The 21,601-nt window shown below is 42.5% G+C and overlaps 1 long non-coding RNA gene across 1 annotated transcript in view; it reads left to right on the top strand.

The window, feature by feature from the left end:
- The first annotated feature begins 2,056 nt into the window (after nucleotides 1-2,056).
- LOC109396209 (uncharacterized) overlaps nucleotides 2,057-21,601 on the top strand; it is an 81,098-nt gene continuing 61,553 nt past the window's right edge. The window contains exon 1 of the long non-coding RNA XR_002126811.1: nucleotides 2,057-2,135. This is a non-coding gene — a long non-coding RNA (uncharacterized LOC109396209). The remainder of the gene's footprint in view (nucleotides 2,136-21,601) is intronic.

Here is a 21,601-nt window from a genome sequence, read left to right on the forward strand (position 1 = left end):
TTTTTTTCTTCAATTACCTTGGCCTCAGGCAGTGGCAGCTGCCATTTTGTTTACATTTCAGGTTATCTGCAAGGTCTTGAAAGTTATTGAGAGTTAGAAAAAAAGGAAACTTGTAAGACCTCCACTTTTGCCAAGTTTCTGAATATAGAGTTTGGTGTGTAATCCATACCCATTCCAAACTTTTTTGGTTTTTCCAGCCATCATGCTGTTTCTAAACCTACACAGGCCGACCAGGCATTATGCTTTCTTTTTCATGGAGTGAGGTGCAATCATTTCTTTTTTTTTCTAATTTATTTTTTATTTTTTTAGCTGAGCCATCCTGCCATCTGTAGGCAGCTCAGTGGCAGCTCAGCTCGGGCTGGGAATTGAACCGCTGTTGCTCAGGGCTCACACTCTTGAGCGAGCTCTTAACCAACTGAGAAACTTGGCCGGCCCTAATCATTTATCTTTTACTTTACATGAACTACCCAAACACAGCCTTGACCATGCGACTTGTAAAATTTTAGTGATAGAGCAAGCCCTGGATCGAAGTGGTTTGTCTTCCACCCCACAAAGCACATTGCCCTACCAACACCTTCAATGTGTTAGTTTCTTCAGTCTCATTAGCATGCTATCAATAAAGAGGATGGATACATGTCCCTCAGTATATTCAGGCGGTCCTGACCTCAAGCTGGAGTAGTTCACATAGCTCTGGGGCAAGGCTGAGTTTATGACATCCTAAAAGCTTACACATACGGTCTCTACCCAGTAAAGGCGTTATGGGCCAACTGAGTAGCGCTCCCCTCTCCCCCAATGAGAAACTTTTAAGTTTTCTTTCCTATAGAAATGTTAAGTCTCCTTCTCCCTAATTTCTTAGTTCCTTAGCTCCTGGCGTTGATTACTCTTCTAATCAGTTTCTGAATCCTAGGCTAAAGATTGCTCATAGTCTGAATCATAGAATTTTCCTATCCCCCTGCTTGATTGTTTTGTAAATCAGTTTCTTAATCCTAAACAATAGATTGTTCATAGAAATCGCCTACCCCTGATTCAGATAAATACTTAAAAGCCTGTGACTTCCCAATATCTCCCAAGCCACTCCAGACCTAACTCTTGGAGAATTCCATCCCAGAGTCTAAATAGGTTTTAACATTTCCCCAGGCCAGTATACTTGTTGATTGTAATCTTTGATGCCTAAAGTTCCTCCCAATCCATTCTGGACCCAGTTTCTGGACAATTGAGGCCACCTGAGTGACCGGATGAATGGCCACTGGCTTCATAAGAGCTAACGGATTTATTAATGAAAATTTATTTTTTTCCTCACTCAGGAGCCTTGGGGATACAGATGATACCCCAACAAAATAAAAACCAAAGAAGCCAACATGGTCTTCCAGGCAGATTCGAGACCCCTTCCTCTCATCTGAGATCAGCTAGGGTGAGAGTTCCGTGAATCCCCCAATAGGCAGGGACAGCTCTACACCCCTGCCCAGCAGGAAGCAGATACAGGAGAAAAGACCTCCTGTCCCTCAATTTCCCATAGAGATTTTATGGGGATCATGTCTCTCAAGGGGAGAAAACAAGGCAAGCAGTTAAGGGAAGGCATTGGGTCTCCACATTCCTATACCTCCCACAGAATGCGACTGTCCAGGAGACCACCCCTCTCCACCCAAAACTTCCCCTTTTTCATCGAAATTATCTACCCCTGCAGGGAAACAAATGGGTACAAAATACCCAACTAGTTCAGAACAGTCACTCGCACAGGTGCAGTCTAAAAAGATAAGATAATAACCTATTGTCAATCACAGGTGTAGAGGGACAGCCCATTCTACAGAAAAAGGGATAAAAACTCCTAGTCCTGGGCAGTCAGCCCCCCTTTTTTTAAGCGTTTTGAGCCTTGCCTTTGCGTGCAACCGGCTCCAAACTCTTTGGAGTGTACTTTTTCTCTTCAAATAATGGGCCCTTGAGCCATTCTCTATTTTTTGGGCCCGCTTCTACTTCTTTGAAATATACTATCTCTTGTAATAAACTGCTCTTTTACTGTTTTACCTTGGTATCTCGTTCAACTCTTTGCTCAAGATGCCAAGAATCTGGATACCGCGCCGAGAGGAGCCCACTCTCCGGTAACAAAGGGATCGGGCATTCGGCACATAAAGAAAACGGTGGGTCATTTTTAAATCTCCCATTTTGCATTCTAAAAGCTGGAGGAAGGCTTTTTGTTGTAATTGTCCTGTCACTTCCACCATCGAGACAGTGGCAGGACTTTTTGTTAGTTTAGTATTGTTGATGAAAAATGTCCAGCCTAAGAGAACGCTTATGAGAGTTTATTTGAGCCAAACTGAAAATTGCCAGGAAGCAAAATCTCAATAGATTGAGATCCTTCACAAAATAGCAGTTTGTAGTTTATTTTATACATAGACTCAAAGGAGGAAGGTTACATGAAATCCATTGGTGATAGATTTAACGGGGTGGGAGAAAGGAAAGTGGGGAAATCTCTGGGATTGGATAAAAGTTGGAGAGACAGGTACTTCTTTCATAGGTGGGTACAGGATAGTTAATAGTTCACTTAGAGATGTTAATCAAGGAACAAGAATAATAATGAGGGATTCTGTACTTTCCTGCTCCGGAAAAAGGGATTACTGACATTCCAAGGATGTGATTTTAGGTGCAAAAAGACAATAGGCCCACTTGAAGGCACAGATTAACTTCATGAAGGAAACTTTTGGCTAAAGATATGACTTCCTGCCATGGCCCACTTAGTTATGAAATTTTTTTTTATGCTCACACCATCTTTTTTGGTTATTTTCAGTCTCCTGAGCTTGTTAGGTTTAATATGTGGCCCCTTTTCCATCCACAGTATTTAACATTGAGTATGTAGCCCTGGTATCAACTAAAAAGTCAATCAACTTATTCCCCACTGATAATTGTACCCAAGACTCCTGTGGGGAAATAACAATAGGCTGTGTAAACTGGAGCGGAGCCCTGCCCCCAAGAACTTCTCATTCATCATCCCAATTGGCATATTGTCTGAGCATCTGTCTGCATTTCCTCTCCTCCTTTTTATCTCTGATCTTTTCTCTGTAACCCTTGCCGGGCTTTGGACATTCTTTTTCCAGGGTCCTTCCCCCTTACAGTAGGCACATTGATCTCTCTTTAGCGATCTCCTTGTCTGGTCTCTAGTATCCACATTTCCTAACTCTCCTTCAGGAAGATTAAGAGTATTGAGTAAATTTGCCTCCTCTTCTTTTCTTCCAGAATCTTTGCTATCTGGCAAGGGGCTGTTGACCTTTCCCTTTCAATCAACTTAGCCTCCTTCTCTCTAGATTCTCCATTATGTAACATTATAAAAGCTTGTACATAGGGAATTTTACCCCATTTTCCTGATCTCTGGCAAAACAACTCTAACTGTAAGATAGTATAGTAATTTAAAGACCCATTTAGGAGCCACTTTTCTTTAGAATTTAGGACGTACATGGGCCAAGCAGTGTTACAATAAAACACCATTCTTTTCTTTTCTTTTTAAATTATTTTTTATTACCAAATACACATTTTTTAGAATTCGTTTCAGCTGTACAACACAGTGCAATAGTTATACTTTTTACCCCTCGAAGTGACAACCCCCTCCCCCAATCCGCCACCCCACTTCCCTCCAATATCATACATATCTATTACAATTCCCTTGACTCCACTCCCACACTATACTCCACGTCCCATGACTACATATATATCACTTGTAGTTGACATACAATATTATACAACATCAGCTTCAGGTGTACAGTGCAGTGATCAAGCCTCTTCCCCATCCATGATGCGGTCTCCCTAGCAAGACATGTGACCACCTGACACCCTACAAAATATTTACAATATTATTAATTATATTCCTCGAACAGTCTTTCATGTCCCTGTGGCAATATTGTAATTACATATTTATGCTGTCTATCCCCTTCCCCTTCTCCCTCATCCCACCATCTCCCAACTAACAGCCATCAGTTGTTCCTCTATAGCTCTGAGACGACTTCTGTTTACTTTCCTCGTTCATTCAGTTTTTTAGATTCCACATATACATGAAATCATATGGTATTTGTCTTTCTCCGACTGACTTATTTCACTTAACGTAATAGTCTCTAAGTCCATCCATATTGTCCCAAATGGTACAATTTCATTCTTCTTTATAGCGGAGTAATACTCCATTGTATAAATGTACCACAGTTTCTTAATCCAGTCATCTACTGATGGGCATTTCGGTGGTTTCCAAGTCTTGGCTATTGTGAATAGTGCTGCAATAAATATAGGGGTACATATATTTTTTCAAATTAGCGTCTTGGGTTTCTCTGGATAGATACCCAAGAGTGGAATTGCTGGGTCATACAGTAGTTCCATTTCTAGTTTTTTGAGATATCTCCATACTGATTTCCATAATGGCTGCACCAATCTGCAGTCCCACCAACAGTGCAGCAGGGTTCCCTTTTCTCCACAGCCTCGCCAGCACTTGTCTGTTGATTTATTGATGATAGCCATTCTGACCGGAGTGAAGTGGTATCTCATTGTGGTATCTCATTGTGGTTTTTATTTGCATTTCCCTAATGATTAGTGATGTTGAACATTTTTTCATATGCCTGTTGGCCATCTGTATGTCCTTTTTAGAGAAATGCTTCTTCATATCATTCTTTTCTTTATTATTGGCTTATGACCGTAAGTTGACCAATTTGCCAATATATGACCCAGAGGGCTCCCAGAAGGTATAAATACAGTGCCTCGCATTTTTGCTTAAGACACAAACAAAGGAAAAAGAGGGTAAAACAAACCACAGACAAACAAACAAACAAATTACATATAGACAAACCTAAGCCAAACATGAGTACTCACACCAAATCCTTAACAAAGAGGAGCTGGGGGTCAGAACCTGGTCTCCCACCCAAACCAATACCACAAATGGGCCTCAGATGAGGCCCCCAAATGGCACTGATGCCCAAACGGGAGACAAAGGATTTCTGGTGATCTCTCCTGTCTGACAAGGCCCAGACTTACAGACCCGCAGTTTCCAAAACCAGACAGCTTTCTTTTTTCTCTCACCAACTTAGGCATTTATAAATGCTCAATGCCAAGGGGGTGAGAATTGGGAAAATCCCCAAGTCAAACAGGATCTTGGCAGCTGCGGGGATTTCCCGGTAAATCCCCTCCCCGGGGTCGGTCAGCCACAAGCAGCCAGGATCACGGACCTGATTCCGGAGTGCTACCCCTACTTCCCACCCCAAGGGGAGAGAGCGAGGGAGTGAGACTCACCATGTTGGTTTGGCCCAGTTGGATCCATTTCCTGGCTGGCTCGCCAGAGTTTGTTACCTAACTCAGGTTTGGTGCCCCTTACCGCCTGAAGAGTCCAAAACACTAGAGTGACAAGGGTTGGTGAGGAGAAAAGCATCCTTTGTTCTAGATGCTGGCTGCTAGGGAAGATGGCAGACTCTTGTCTAAAAAAACCACCTTCTCCCAGCCAAAATGATTTAAGAGGTTTTATAAGCAAGCAGGTAAATGGGAAAGAACAAAGGAAAGCAGACCGCAGGGCTAATAGTTGAGAAGTCGTCTCCTGGGGTCTGCTGAGGCCTCATGTTGGTCTGCCTCAATGTTATCTTAAATCTCATTGTCCATAGCCATCTGTGAAAAACTGCTGGGGAGTTGTGATCTTGAGTTCCAATGTCTGGGCACCTGAGGATTAGAGAAGCTGCTCTTTTCAGGTTAGGATGTTTATTAACTAACAAGGTATGGGTAGCCTTGAAAAAGGGAACAGAGTTCTTCAGTTAACCAGTGGGAGGAGAAACAAAGAGGAAATGGCTGAATATCAGGATGGATCAAACTGCAAACTAGCTAAGTTTAATGACATTATTGATCTATCGAATTTCACTCTTACAATCTCAGATGCTCTGAAAGTTTGCGCCCTCAGGTGGTTACAGTGAAAAATAGCCAAGAGGTCTTCCCTCCTTTGTGAAGAGTGCCAAGACGAAATCGTCCCCAGCCCTTTTGGTTCAAGCTTTAAAGCGTTGAGCCTCCTATCTTATTCTGGTCATGCTGGCTCACTGAGAGAGATCCAGACATTTTAGAGACAGTGAAGGAGGGAAGATCTTCTTCTTCCTATTCCAAACTTTAAAATTGGATTGATCCAGGGCCCTCAGGGAATTAAGATGGTCTTGATAGAGGGAAACTTAGTTGTGTCTACTTTTCATTTTTCTCTTGTTTGGTTTTTATGGGAACCTGAATTTATGAGTAAGTTCTATTTATAAAGGCTATCAGCCAGCGTTTTTGTTAGTTAGTGATATTAGTAAAATGGGAAGTAGCAGGAGGTGATAGGTGCTTAAGAAGAGATTTCATGAGCTATTGAATGAATTTTAGATGATGCTTTATGATGTTTTGAAGACATGTGTTTTGGGAGAGGGTGGCCTTTACACCTGAAGTTACTATTTTAGGATGAACCATCCTCCTTCAGAGGCAATGTTTTGTTGAAGAAAGTCTTGGGAAATGTCAAGTTCAATCATCTTCCTGGAGTTTGTGAGTGTGACCAGCTTAATTTCTTGCACTAAAGTCTGTAACTTTATGGGTAGACCACTGCTTTGGCTCCTATGTTAATCAGGATAGGCTAGATTCTGATGTAGTAACAAATAAACAACAAAGATTTACTTGTTGCTCACATAAAGTTTGATGCAGCCTGGTTGGCCCTCTCCTATCTTGTAGCAATGTCATTTGTAACACATGGCCTTCAAGGGCATCATGGCAAAGAAAATGATATTTGGAAGCCCCGTGTCTTAATTGCCTAATCTTAGAAGTGACACACATCACTTCTGCACACATTTCACTGGCAGGAACTAATCAGTTTGCCCCCATGCAAGGGATACTGGGATATGTAGAGGCATACCTGGTATATTTGATGGCTATTAACAGTCTTTGCTACATTCCTTGGGTACCGACTGACCATTAACTTCCTACCCCGCTCTCAGGGAATGTATGAGTGATGCTTTTTTTCTAATTCTGTAATGGACTGAACTGTGAACACGAAACCACCTCTTTAGTCTGATAGTGCTTGTTTTATCTAAAGCAGCGGTTCTCAACCTTCCTAATGCCGTGACCCCTGAATACAGTTCCTCATGTCGTGGTGACCCCCAACCATAAAATTGTTTTCGTTGCTACTCTATAACTGTAATTTTGCTACTGTTATGAATCGTAATATAAATATCTGGTATGCAGGATGTATTTTCATTGTTTCAAATTGAACATAATTAAAACATGGTGATTAATCACAAAAACAATATGTAATTATATATTGTGAAATATTTATTTCTAATTACAAATAAATGACATTTTGTCTTGAAGCCGGGTACTCATATGTGGGCGTATCTGCATGTGGGCTGACCCGCCTGGAGACGGATAGAGGAGCGGTGTCTCGGTTCATAAGACCATCAAAAATATGTGTTTTCCGATGGTCTTAGGCGACCCCTGTGAAAGGGTCGTTCGACCCCCAAAGGGGTCATGACCCACAGGTTGAGAACCGCTGATCTAAGGAGAGGGGACAGAACAGGCAGTACTCACCTGTTTGTCAGTTACAGTCCTTATCCTTTCCCTCTTCATTACTCCCTTCTGCTTCTGTTCCAAGAGCCACACTCATGTGAGCATAAAATTACCCCAGGTCAAACACCTTTGTCTCTAGTCCCAGGTTCTAGGTCTAACTGGAGCTGTGGAGTGTCTGATATAAGAAAGGCTGATTCTTTATGAGGTTTATCTCAGGAGGTTGAGGCAGCCTGTCCATGTCTGTAGTGGTCCTAATGCCTCAGGGTTAGTTCACCATATGGTGACTGTGCTGACAAGATTGAGTGAGCAGAATTTCCCAGTGTCTAAGAGTATCACTAAGAGAGGGAACTTACTCCCCTACCAAAGCCAAGTTCTCGATATTTGAGGTCTCCCAGGAGAAGGATGACCCGTGAAGCCATTCCTGGATTTCTCACTAGAAGTAGTGAAGACGAAATTTCCAGAAGGAACGTGAGGTAAAAAGTGATTGGCTGAATATGGCCTCAGGGATAGAAAAAGACAGTCCGAGGAATACAATCAATAACGTTGTAAGCATTTCTTAGGGGGCCAGATGGATCAATGCCCTTTTGGGGAGTCCACTTCATTGTTGATGTAGAGGCCTGACCACCGCATTGTATTTCTGAAACTGATGTTGAATAATACTGTATGTCAACTATAATTATATATACATATAACCTCGGGACATGGAGTAGAGTGCGGGAACGGATTCAATGGAATTGTAATAGATAAGCATGATATCGGGGGTGGGAGGGCAGTGGATGGGGGAGGGGGGTTGTTAATTTGTGAGGGTGAAAAGGGTAACTATTGCATTGTTCTGTACACCTGAAACTAACAATAAAAATAAATTAAAAAAAAAAAGAAGAATAAAGGAAAAAAAAAAGTGATTGGCTGCTCCTGACCTGATTCATAGTGTTTAAATGAACCATAACCACTAGAGTATACTGACGTGTATGTATGTGTATGTGTTTGTGTGTTTACATATATATATATATATATATATATATACACACGAGGTTTGACAATTCAGTTTGTGAACTCATCCTAGAAAAAGTGCTGCATACCTCATTGCTGAAAATCACTACGGCACCTTCGAAATATTCCCCTTGGGAAGCTATGCACCAATGCCAACATCGAGTCCATCCTTCAAAATAATTTGGAACAATTTTTCTGGAATGGCCACTAGAGCTGTTCTGTCATTGTATTACCCTTTATGTCCTGAATAGCATCAAAATGTCTTCCTGTTAATAGTTCCTTTATCTTAGGGTAAAGAAAGAAGTAATTGGGGACCAGATCAGATGAGTAGAGAGAGGGTGTTCCAATACAGTTGTTTACTGGCTAAAATCTCCCTCACAGACAGTGCCTTGTGAGCTGGTGCATTGTCGTGATGCAAGAGCCATGAATTGTTGGTGAAAAGTTCAGGTTGTCTAACTTTTTCACACAGCCTTTTCAGCACTTCCAAATAGTAAACTTGGTGAGCTCTTTGCCCAGTTGGTAGAAATTCATAATAAATAATCCCTCTGATATCAAAAAAAGCTTGGCTACGTCGTTGCAACAAATTCACGAACTTAATTGTCAGACCTTGTATATTATGCTACCTGGTGACTTTGGTTGCCCAGCCCTCGCAACAATTTTCTGCTGTCATTGTTGTTTTCCCTTTAAATTTCAGGCATGTGCAAACTAAGAAAATATACTTTTTATCATTTTTTTTAGTTTAAAAAATATTTTTCATTTACTGTTGAAATACAATATTATATTAGTTTCAGGTGTACAAAACAACATAGTTTGGGGTGATCACTTTGTGATGAAATAATTTACTCTTAACTTCCTGTAGGGTCTTTCATAGGAAAGGAGTGGCTAGAGTCAGTGTAGATCAACCCGAGGAGTGCAAAGAAATCTGCTCAGCCTCCTTGCCTCTGACATACACACGTTTCTGAAGGGTAGGTCCTAAACCAGATGTAAGTAAGTTATCCACAGAGTGGCTGGTTGGCTGATTAGCTGGTTGGCTTAGAAGAATGGGAGGGGCAGAAATAGATGTAATGAAGTAGGGGTTCCGGAAGGGCTGTATCTGAAAGGGGGTCATGATTCATGTTTTTGCTTTTCCTCCTTTGGCCTCATTGCTATATTCTGTGTGGGTCTTGCTATTTTTTTAAAAAAATTTTATTGGGGAATTGAGGGAGGGGAACAGCATTGGAGAATCGGGCAAGGGGAACAGACAAATTGCTGTCCTTTTGTTCTTCAGTCTAGTTGTGGAGGACGTTGCTTCACGGGCCCATGTTAGTATTATCATTGTGCTCTTCCCAGGTGAGGCAGATCAGTCACCGGCCACTGGACGGCAGCTCATGCTGGCTGCTGGCTACACACAGTAGTTTATGGCAGCCCCGCTGCAGCCTACGCCTTTGCCGGCGACTCACAGCTGCCCAATTCCAGGTAGAGATGGTGTTCACCATCTTAGCTGTAGAGGGCACAGCGTCACTGGCCCCAATGTGGGATCCGAACCGGGGCCCTGCTGCTCAGAGCTGGCGTCCCAAGCCAACTCTTACACAACGTGCCACTCGGCCAGCCCGGTCTTGCTATCTTGAATGTGGATGAGACTCACCCAAGTATATATCACATCCCATTACAGAATCACTACCAAACTCATTATGGTTAAAATGTTTCTAAAACCCCAGGTATGGCATTCATTGTGGTTGGAGTTTTCCATTTAAATTTATTTCACAAACAGAAATATTATGCCCTTTATAATGTGTTCTTTTTTTCTCCTTTACCTTTTTTGTTTTTTAAATTTTATTTTAAATTATAGTTGACATACTATAATACTACAATATTATATTAGTTTTGGGTGTACAGCATAGTGATCCGAAGTTTATATATTTTACTAAGTGATCACCATAAGTCTAGTAACCTTCTGTCACTATAGTTATTATGATATTATTGACTATATTCCCTATACTGTACATTACATTTCCATGACTTATCCTATAACTGGAAGATTGTACTTCTTAATTCCTTTCCTCTTTTCTGCACACCCCCCATTCCCCTCTGCTCTGGCAATGGTTAGTTTTCTGTATCTATGAGTTTGTTTCTGTTTTGTTTTATTGTTCATTTGATTTGTTCTTTAGAGTCCACATATAAGTCAAATCATATGAGGTGTGATTGAAAAATACAGTGAATGTTTAAATTTAAAAAAAAATTACAATAAAAGACACATTGCCATTAATCCCCCTCAAAATACTCCCCCTCGCTTCAAACACACTTATCCCATCATTCTTGCCACTTTCTGAAGCAGTTCTGGAAGTTCTATTCCGTGAGTGTCTTTACTTCATCCTCCATCATGACAACGCTCCATGTCACACATCGCTTCTGGTATATGGCAATTTCTGTCAAATAAAAACATTATGGTGTGTCCTCACCCACCTTATTCAACAGATCTGGCACCGTGTAACTTCTGGCTCTTCCTCAAAGACAAAATGAACATGAAAGGTAAATGTTTTGAATCGATTCAGGACATCAAGGCAGCCACGATAGTGCAACTAAAGACACCAGGTCAGATTTGGCCATGTGGGGGAGGACTCCACACAGGAAAGACGACACCCACCTGCTAGCTGCACAGGAGCAGGATTCTACACAGGGGAAATGGTGACTGTCTTTCTAGTCCTCTTCCTGAAAGCACATAACTCAATCTCTCCCTTTATGTCTCTGACTCTACCCGAGTAACCGTCTGTCTACCAAGGCCCAGGGGGAGTGCCTGTGAGTGAGTGGGTCTGAGCGTGGGTACTATAAGAGGATGATGTCTGGGTTTCCCACAGCTTTCCCTCTCACCCGGACTGTCAGAATCCCCACTATGTTTCACAGTTGTGGGGGCTCCTCTTCCTCGCATTGGTATTCTGGACTGGGGAGCCCAGTGTGGGGCTGGGGTCCCATGCTCCTCGGGAGGAAACCTCCATGGCTGAGATGTCCCTCCCAGTTCTCAACCACCACAGCAGGTGTGGGACCAGCCTGTTTTGCATCTCTGCCCCTCCTACCAGTCTCGATGTGGCTTCTTCTTTGTCTCCTTAGTTTAGGCTTCTGTTCCTCTAGACGTCAGATGATTCTCCAGGTTGATTTTTCTATAATTTAGTTGTGATTTTAATGTCGTCAAGGGAGGAGGCAAACACAAAGTTTATGTACTCCACCATCTTGGATTCACTCCACATTATCTTCCTATTTCATATCTCTGCTCTTGATTGCCACTTTCCTCACTACATTTTCTTCGCCTCCCCAACATCAAATCCTAAGCTTTTCCCTCTTTTCTATATCTTTGGTTGGAGATGTTGTGTATAATTTCTCGTAAAACTTTTAAGTGATAGAAGATATTTAACTTTCAGCCAGTTAGACTCTTTCAGACTTATGTGATCATTTCAAGGACTTCAAAGTAATTCATTTTAAAAACTAATACTCCATGTAGTACTTCATTTAGCATCTCCAAATATCTGGAAACTAGGTAGAGAAAAGTTTTACCTCTCCAATTTTAAAAATGGTAAAATAAGGTTTAGAGATGAACTTTTCCATTATTTGTTTGATGTCCAAACCAAAATAATAAAATGATGGGCGGTAGACTCTGCATTATTACCTCCATCCTGGGCTAAAAATGATACTAGGAAGGGCTGAGGCAGACCACTCTGCATGTGTGGAGGTTAATGGTTTCACAGAGGCAGAACTCGAGGGCTAGAAGTCCCCAGAAGCCAGGGATCCCAGTATCTAAGCAATCCCTCTTTTATATCTTGTGCATAACTAAGCCTATGGGGCCTGGCCCAGCTCTCCAGTAGGACCCCCTGGTAATCCCTGCCTACAGAGAATGTAGACACAGTGGGGATTTAGCTGTCAATAATGTTACAGACAATAGGAAAATTTCAAGTGTTGCTTCTTAAAGTAACAAGTGATGGCTAAGGATGAGAGGGAAAATGGCCTTCTCTGCAGCTTACCAAATGAAGCAATGACTATGAAAGTGGTTTCTAAATTGTAAAAATATTGAACACATGATGCCTATTGCTATTACACTGTAAATTCCTTGTATTGGTTTTCTCCCGTTTTAAAGAAAGACCTCAAAGATCTCAAATATTGCTACAGTTAAGAAACTTCAAAATTCACCTTATTTAGCTTACTTCTGATTAGTGCACACACACACACACACATATATATATATTTTTTTCTTGAAGATAGAACCCATGGCTTAGTTATCATATCATCCCACCTTCACTGAGATGTAATTGGTATACAAAAAACCACAAATAATTAATATACTTAATTTGGTGAGCTTGGGCATATGGATGGGCCTAGAAGACATTACACTAAGTGAAATAAGTCAATCACAGAAGGACAAATAACTGCATAATTCATCTAATATGAGGCACCTAAAATAGCCAAAGGTATAGAAGTGGACCATAGGATGGTGGTTACCAGGGTATGGGGAGATGGAGACATGGGAGGTAAATTGCAGTTATATAATATAATACAAGATAAGTAACTTCTGCTGTCTGATATAATGCCTATATTTAACGATAGTTATTGTGTGCTTAAAAATTGATTAGTGCACATTTTATGTCATTGGGTTTCCCTAAGGATCTGCCTAAGCACAAGAAATCACCTTTTTAATTTCCTCAGTGTCTCACAGCTCTGGGGACAATGCAGATATGCTTCTCTGTTAGCAATTAGAGCAGATTCCCCAAGTCAGTGTTGCCTCTGCTTTGTTAGCACTCCATTCTCTGAACAAAGAACCTGGGATGGCCTTTTGTTTATTCTTATTCTTCCCAATTTTCTATCACTCGAAGCTGCCTGAGCCAGGGAGTTTGTGTGTGGACAAGAGATTTTGAAGCCTGGACTGATCCCAGGCAGATAGATATTCAGTAGCACAGCACTTAACCCCAGGCCAAACTTCTGCCACCTTCTGTTCTCTGGAAATTTGCCCCAAACCTGGAAGGAAGAAATAGCTGCAAACTCCCTCAAACACACAGAGATAGCACTAAAGCCACAGACTTTATTCCCCAGGCCTTTTCTAGTGCCTTCTTTATAACCTAGCTCTCAAGAGTTTTCTAATCTGGTTTCCTTGCCATAAAGATTAGATGCAACAGGAAGAGATACTGGAGTGGGGGTTGGGGGAAGAAGCTCAGACAAACGGACAGGGGAAGTTCCTGCTGAAGGCCTGACATCCTGAAAAGAGACAGAAAAACAAAATAGCATAACACGATAAAGGATGCTGTTTCTGATTACCCTGAATTGGCTGGAAGAAGATTTGAGTGGGTTAAGAAATCTGGGAAGCATATAATATATACATGTGTATTTCATATCATCAAAAATACTGTTTAAAAGTTTTGGTGTTTAAAGGATAAGATTCCCTTATCTGTACAAATCCAGTTGTTTCCAACCCTGCCATACCTCATCTAACCAGAATTATGAGGTATTTTCTCCAATGACAATATATCTTTTTATAGTAAGGACTTGAAGTCCTGGGGGGCTGAAATGAACACTCATTTTGTGAGAGTGATTCAGGCATTGAGGAAGAAAGTGATTTGAATGATGAATTCACTCATTCTCTGATTTGGGCCTCTTAGAAGTGACACATTTCAGATTTCATCTGAAGTTCCCTCAACTGCCCATAGGCTTTTTTTCTCACATATCTTTGATTGGCCCAGGAACCTCCTGAGATTCTTCGGGAAAGAAAGCATGAGCTGTGTGGGCATGCAGTTTAGAGCTTGGGGTCCCAAACAGGAAATGACTTCAAGCCTCGAGGAAGTCACTGCCAGCTTGTCTCCTGGGTTCACTGCGATGATGAACCAGCCCAGCCTATTTGTCACCACCTCTGAGTCAGACGTCTGGACAGGGGCTGTTGTGTAGATTCCACTCTGGCAGCCTATCCTGTTCGCATGAACATGCGCTTTCTGATCGGCTGCTGTGAACTGGCAGGCCTTGGGTGGGAGGTGATGCTGGTTGGACAGGGCTTTCTGCTGCTGTCATATGTATCTGCAATTACCTCCATTTTTTTCCTGGTCGACTAATAGTCTGGCTCTGCACCTCTGCCAGCAGGAAGGTATGTTTTGTTCACTTCTCCTCCTGACCCCCTACCCAATGACCCAGAGTATGAATGACTCAGCTCAAAACAAAGAAACAACGAGGCAGCAGAGTCCATAAAGTACTCAGAAGCATGTCTCACTCAGCCCTTATAATTGTAATGCCTTGGCTCTGTCTTTGGCTGCCCTTCCCTGTTTTTGCTTTTTTTTTTTTTAAAGATTTTATTGGGGAATTGGGGGGATGGGAACAGTGCTGGGGAATTGTGGGAAGGGGAACAGACAAGTTGCTGTCCTTTTGTTCTTCAGTCTAGTTGTGGAGGACGTTGCTTCACTGGCCCAAGTTGGCACCATCATTGCACTCTTCCCGGGCGAGGCAGATTAGTCACCGGCTTCTGGACGGCCGCTCACTGCGGCTGCTGGCTGCTCACGCTGGCTGCTGGCTACACATGGTAGCCCATGGCAACCCACTGCCACAGGGGCTCCAGCCTACGCCGTCGTCGGCGACTCATGGCAGCCCAGCTCCAGGTTAGCTCGAGCTGTTGAGCTGTTGTTCAGCATCTTAGCTGTAGAGGGTAGTGTCACTGGCCCTCATATGTGGGATCCGAACCGGGGCCCTCTGGCATCCCAAGCGAGTTCTTAACCATCGCGCCACTCGGCCGGCCCCCCTGTTTTGGCTTTTAACATCCTTTACTGGGGGATGGTTGCGAACTGGGAAATTTACTGCCTCCACCTTCTTTGGGGATGATTCTTATGGCAGGAGAACTACTAAATAGGGCACTAACATGTGGTTGAGCACTGGACTGGGAATCAGGAAAACTGGGTTCTGGTCCTGATCAGCTGTGGACTGCTGTGTGATCTTAGACAAATCTCTTACACATCTGCCAGAGGGGGAGGGCGCGATGGTTCATTAGATGAGCTCCAAGTTCTAAGATCAAAAACATTCCATTCTCTTTTCCTTGTATTCATGTCTCCCTTAACCTGAGCCCTCTTTTGGTGAAGTAGTTATTAACCTATTTCTTTTGAAAGCTGCCCAGGTAATATGGAAAGATTGTATTAGAGATGCATATCCCCTGGGAGTTTTGATTTTGGAGCTGACATATGGAATTAAGGATTAATAGAGTTATTCTGGTCCCATATGGACTTGTAATCATCAAATTACAGGCATATCAGCCCAGCTAACCATTCGTCTGTGATACAGTGAGATGTGGAATTAGATATCCGAGCCTCAGTTTACTCTCTTCCAAGCAACTTGAGTGAGTGTAGAAAGAATATGCTGTGCCGTCACTTCAGCTCTCATCTTTAGCACTGTCCAGGAAAAGCAGGGAAATGGCAGAAAAGTGTGTGGTAGCAAAGTTGGACATGTGTACCAGACAAGTAGCAGAGTTTATTAAATGCCCACTGTTTGTGACTGAGCCAGACATTGTAGAGCAGGGAGACTAGGAAGACAGTTTCTACAAACAAACCCTGCCTGTTCTTGCTTTTGGGCCTACAGCAAGTTGTTTTTTTCCATGCCCTCCTTCTCTTGTCAGCTTCTTCAAAATCCTACCCATTCAGCAAGTTCCTTTTCCATTAAGTTCAGCAGACAATTATTGAGGACCCCTCCCCACCCACTTACCGAGCCCTCTTTGGAGGATACAAAGATGAATAAAGATGTAGTCGCTGTGCTCAGGCTGACTGTACTATTTTGTCCTGCTTGCATCACTGTTGCTTCACGTATGTTCCTTTCTTCTTTCCAGCTAAAACTTAAGCTCCTTGAAGGCACAGGCTATGTTTCAGGGGGTACCACAGCCACTCCAAGTTGGGTGAAGGCCTCATAGGACAAAACAGCAGGTTTTATTCACAGCTACAGTGGATTACAGCAGAGGATACAGAGAAAGGCAGCCAGAAAAATACATGAATTGGTCAGGTGCAGGCTTCCATGTCCTTTGCTATCCTGGGCCACACAGTAAACTACAGGGACACCTGTGACATGCCTCTGCCAAGGAAAGCCCACTCAAATATCAGGGTCTGAGGCTTTTATAAAATGAAACTCAGGACTCCAACATCGAAACCAGGTTCATCTTGCATCTAGTTAAACAATCCTGGGAAGTGCTGATGAGCTGGTACAACATGCCCCATTGCCGTGGACATATAAACATCAACAATTAAAGACATGAAGAACTTTCTGAAGGCCATATGCCCAGGGGTAGGTAGGTCTAGGGTCAATTATGACTCCAGGCTCCCCTGGAGAGATGAAAGGACTGATCAACTAGGCCTTCTGTGTTAACTCTTTCTTCCAAACTGTGTCTTACACATCTCATGTATTCTCTCACAGTGTTTAACATGGAATAACAGAAGACCTGACCTCTTCTCTAAGCTCAACATTCATATATATATTTCACTATCTACTTGACCTGTCCAGCCCCGTAGACATTGGCACTTTAACATTTCAAAACCTGAACTTGAATTCCACATCCCCTTACTCCATTCTTCTCTATCTTAGTAACTGTCAGTATCATTCACTCTACTGCTCAAGCCCCCATATTTGGGTGTTATCCTTGATTCTCCTCTTTCTCACCTCCCATAGCCAATCAGTAATTCCTATTCATTCTAACTCAGAGATATATCTCAAACCTGACCATCTCTCATTCTCTCAAACACCCTCGTCTAAACCACCAGCATTTTTCACCTTCTAAATGTCTGTATTTTTCCCCCTATTGCCTGTTCTCCACTTACCACCGAGAGTGATTCTTCACAATGTATACCAGATTATGTTACTCCCTGCTACTCACAACCTCCAATGGCTCCTCAACATGCCTGGATTAAAATTCAAACATTTTACTCTCAGACCAAGTGAGTGGGTCTGTTTCCTCCTCCCATGATATTCCCTCTTCCTGGACTCTTCTTCTCCTAGCTCTACAAATGCTTAGAACCTTCCTGTCCTTTATGTTTTATTTCCACTGTCAGTGCCTTGTGGAGACCTTTTCTGACTGTCCTATCTAAGGTAACCTATCCTTTCCTCTCATCTAAAATCATGATTATGTATTTTTTATATATATGTGTTGTCCTTCATCACTGACTAGAATGTAAGCTCATGAGGGAAGACCCTCTTTTAATCATGTCCACAATGTTATCCCCAGTACCTAGCACTTTGCCAAATTCAGAGTAGGCATTCAAGAAGTACTTGTTGATGAATGTGGTAGATAATTAATAAATAATCAGTATTTGATTACTTAAAAGTGATGAACTTGTCTCTGCTCTTAAAGTTTACATTCTACTGAAGAGTTGAGTAGAAAAAAAGCAAAATGTATAGAAAGGCTTTCTGTGCCTTGTGGTATCCAACATAGGACATGGCAGCATCCTGGACAGGAGAAAGCAGCAAGCAGCAGGGAGGGCCACATCAAGCAGCTCAAATCTACCCAGCCCAGTGGTATCTTTGCTAGGCTTCTAGGGGCTGTTTAAAGGGAGATCCCAGCAGACTGTAAATTCCAAATGAAAGGCAAGGATCATGGGGAGTTAATGTCTTTTCCAGGGCAGTGGCAGTGGAGTTTTTGCAAGAGCAAGACCTACTGTATGGTTGCACTGTGTTTCTGGCTTCTTCAGAGCCTGGCTTTATGGTTATCAAGAGATCCTGTGGACTGCTTAATCTTGTTTAATAAATTTCCTTTCTTCTTAAATTAGTCACAGTGGATTCAGCAGTTTGCAACTAAGAACTCTGACCATCCAATAGGATGAAAAAAAAAAGAATTGAAAAATCAAAATCCTGACTTGTAACTGACATTTAAGCTTGAATAGAAAATGTTAAAATTATACAGACGTGGGAAGAATTACTTCAAAACTGAATCAACACATATAACTATATCAGTGATATGCTAAGTTTGAGGCAGAGTTATTTACTCACATGTTTGAGGAAAATTTTATGTGTTTTTAAGCGTCTATAAAGCATCATTTTCAAAAATGAGCATTTTGAACATTTATTCTTTTTACAAATTCATTTATTTTTATTAGTCTCAGGTGTACAAACCAACGTAATAGTTAGACATTTAAACCCATCACAGAGTGATAACCCACTCCTCAAGCTACTACCCCTCTGTCATCTTATAAAGCTGTTACAATACCATCGACTATCTTCCCTATGTTGTACTCCACATCCCGTGACATCCCGTAAACATACATACCTATCATTAGTTATAGTTGACATTCAATGTTATTCTACTTCACCTTCAGATGTGTAGCGCATTGGTCAGGCATCTACACAGTCTATATATGATGTGATCCCCCTGATAAGTCCAGTGCCCATTTGGCAGCTAACATGATCTTTACAAAACTGTTGATTATATCCCCCATACTGTATTAACTATCAATTTGTATTTCTTAACACCTTCACCTTTTTCACCCTGCCCCCAACCCCATTCCCATCTACCAACCTGATAGATCTACTACCTATCCGGCACCATACCTAGTTATTACAACATTATTGTCTATATTCCTTATGCTATACCCTACATCCCCATGACTATTGTATAACAACCAATTTGTACTTCTTAATCTCTTCCCCTTTCACCCATCTTTAACCCCCCTCCCATTTTAAAGAAATCTCTCTTAAGAGTCCTTTTAATACTGGTTTTGTGTTGATGAACTCCTTCAGCTTTTTCTTGTCTGGAAAGCTCCTCATCTGTCCTTCAACTCTAAATGATAGCTTTGCTGGGTAGAGCAATCTTGGTTGTATGTCTTTGCTTTTCATCACTTGGAATATTTCCTGCCACTCCCTTCTTGTCTGCAAAGTTTCTGTTAAGAAATCAGCTGCCAGTCATATGGGGGCTCCCTTGTAGGTATCTAACTGCTTTTCTCTTGCTGCTTTTAAGATTCTCTCTTTGTCTTTAAACTTCAGCATTTTAATTATGATGAATCTTGGTGTTGGCCTTTTTGGGTTTACCTTGTTTGTGACTCTCTGTGCTACCTGGGCTTGTATGTCCATTTCCTTCACCAAGTTAGGGAAGTTTTTGTCATTGTTTCTTCAAATAGGTTTTCAATTCCTTGCTCTGTCTCTTCTCCTTCTGGTACCCCTATAATGTGAATGTTGGTATGCTTGATATTGTCCTGGAGGCCCCTTAAACTTTCCTCAAATTTTTGGATTCTTTTTTCTTTTTGCTGTTCTGGTTGGGAGTTTTGTGCTACCTTTTCTTGTACATGGCTCATTGGGTCTTCTGCTTCATCTAATCTAGTGTTTATTCCCTATAATATATTCTTTGTTTCCATTACTGTATCCTTTATTTCTGATTGGTTCTTTTTTATGTTTCAATCTCCATTTTTATGCTTCCTATCTCTCTGTTGAAGTTCTCTCTGAGATCATTGAGCATTCTTATAGCCAGTGTTTGAAACTGCATCTGATAGATTGCTTATCTTCATTTCGTTTAGTTCTTTTTCTGGAGCTTTGTTCTATTCTTTTATTTGGGACATGTTTCTTTTTCTCCCCATTTTGGCTGCCTCCCTGTATTTGTTTCTATGTATTAGGTAGGGCTGTTATGTCTTCCAGTCTTAGTAGAATGGCCTTATGTAGTAGGTGTGCTGTGGGGTGCAGTGGCACAGTCTTTCTGGTCACCTGAGCCACATGCTCCTGGTGTGTCCCTTGTGTGGATTGTGTGTGCCCTCCTCTTATAGTTGAGCCTTGGTTGAAAATTGCACATCAGTGTGAGGGACTGACCCTTGGGCTCACTGGTTGTGAGGACTGACCTTGACCACAGTGGAAGAGTTGTTGTGCAGGGGCCGACCCTACAGAGCAGGATCTGCCTCACCTGGACTCTGGTGCCTGCCTGATCAGCCCCTTGGGTGTGTTGTACTTGGAGGCGGCTGGGTCATGCTCCAGTTTGTTTTGAAGCTGGTTTTTGGGGGCACCAGCCCCAGGACCACCTTGGAGGAGATCCACTCTAGGTCAAGTTCAGCCACAGCATGTGCCCCACCCAGGGCCACCTGGCAGGAGCCACAAAGAAATCCACAGATGGCTGCCACCCATGCTGTGCTTGCAAGTGCCTTGAGAGGCCAAATCGCATACCAAGGTTGGCTGAGCTAGTGCCAGCTTAGGGCTGCTCAGCCAGAGGTTCAGGACATGCTCAAGCCAGATGCTGCTTGTCTGGGTTCCGCGACCTTTGAGACCGTAAGAAAGGCTGCAGATTGAGCCAAACAGGCCATCTGCACGAAAAAGCCACTGAAAACAGCCTGGGTGTGCCTGAAAGCTGGGAGGGGCCAGGTCTTAAATCACCAGGGTGTGGAGAACTAACAGCGGAGACTCAGATATGGCGGCAGCCTGTGTTCACATGCTGGGAAGGAGGAGGGTTTAACAAAGAAACAATGGCCTCTACCAGCTCCCCCGTGCAGGAGAAAGTTGCCTCTCCGGCTCCCATCCCAAGCCAGACAACTCAGTCCCCCACGGTATGTCCCTGCTGCCTTTCCAGCTGCTGCCCCAGGGCTGGAGCTCAGAGCGAGTGATTCTGTTGGTGGCTAAATCCACGCGGAATCCCTTTAAGAGGAGCGCCTGGGAGTGCAGCCACCCTCAGTCTCACTCAGTCACAGTCTCCACTGGTTTTCACAGCCAAAAATTATGGGGACTTCTCTCCCCGGCACTGGAACCCTGGGCTGGGATCTCTCACTCCTTTAGGGAATGGGGGACGCCCCACAGCCGAAATAACCCTCCCAATTTTAATGGTCACATGCAGGGTGGGACCACCCTTTTCCACGTCTCTGACCTTCCTACAAGTCTGGAGGTGGCTTCTTTTGCACATCCTTAGTTGAAAGGCTTCAGTTCAGCTTAATTTTAGGCGATTCCCAATAATGGTTGTTTTGTAGATTAGTTGTAATTTTGATGTGGTTGTGAGAAAAAGTAAACACAGCATTTACCTACTGCATCATCTTGGTTGTCTCTTGAACATTTATTCTTTAAGTTATATACTATTGTAATCCAGTGTAAATTTTTTTAAAATATTTTTATTGGGGAATTGGGGGGGAGGGGAACAGACAAGTTGCTGTACTTTTGTTCTTCA

The sequence above is a fragment of the Hipposideros armiger genome, unplaced genomic scaffold, assembly GCF_001890085.2.
Source record: "Hipposideros armiger isolate ML-2016 unplaced genomic scaffold, ASM189008v1 scaffold_508, whole genome shotgun sequence".
NCBI lineage: Eukaryota > Metazoa > Chordata > Mammalia > Chiroptera > Hipposideridae > Hipposideros > Hipposideros armiger.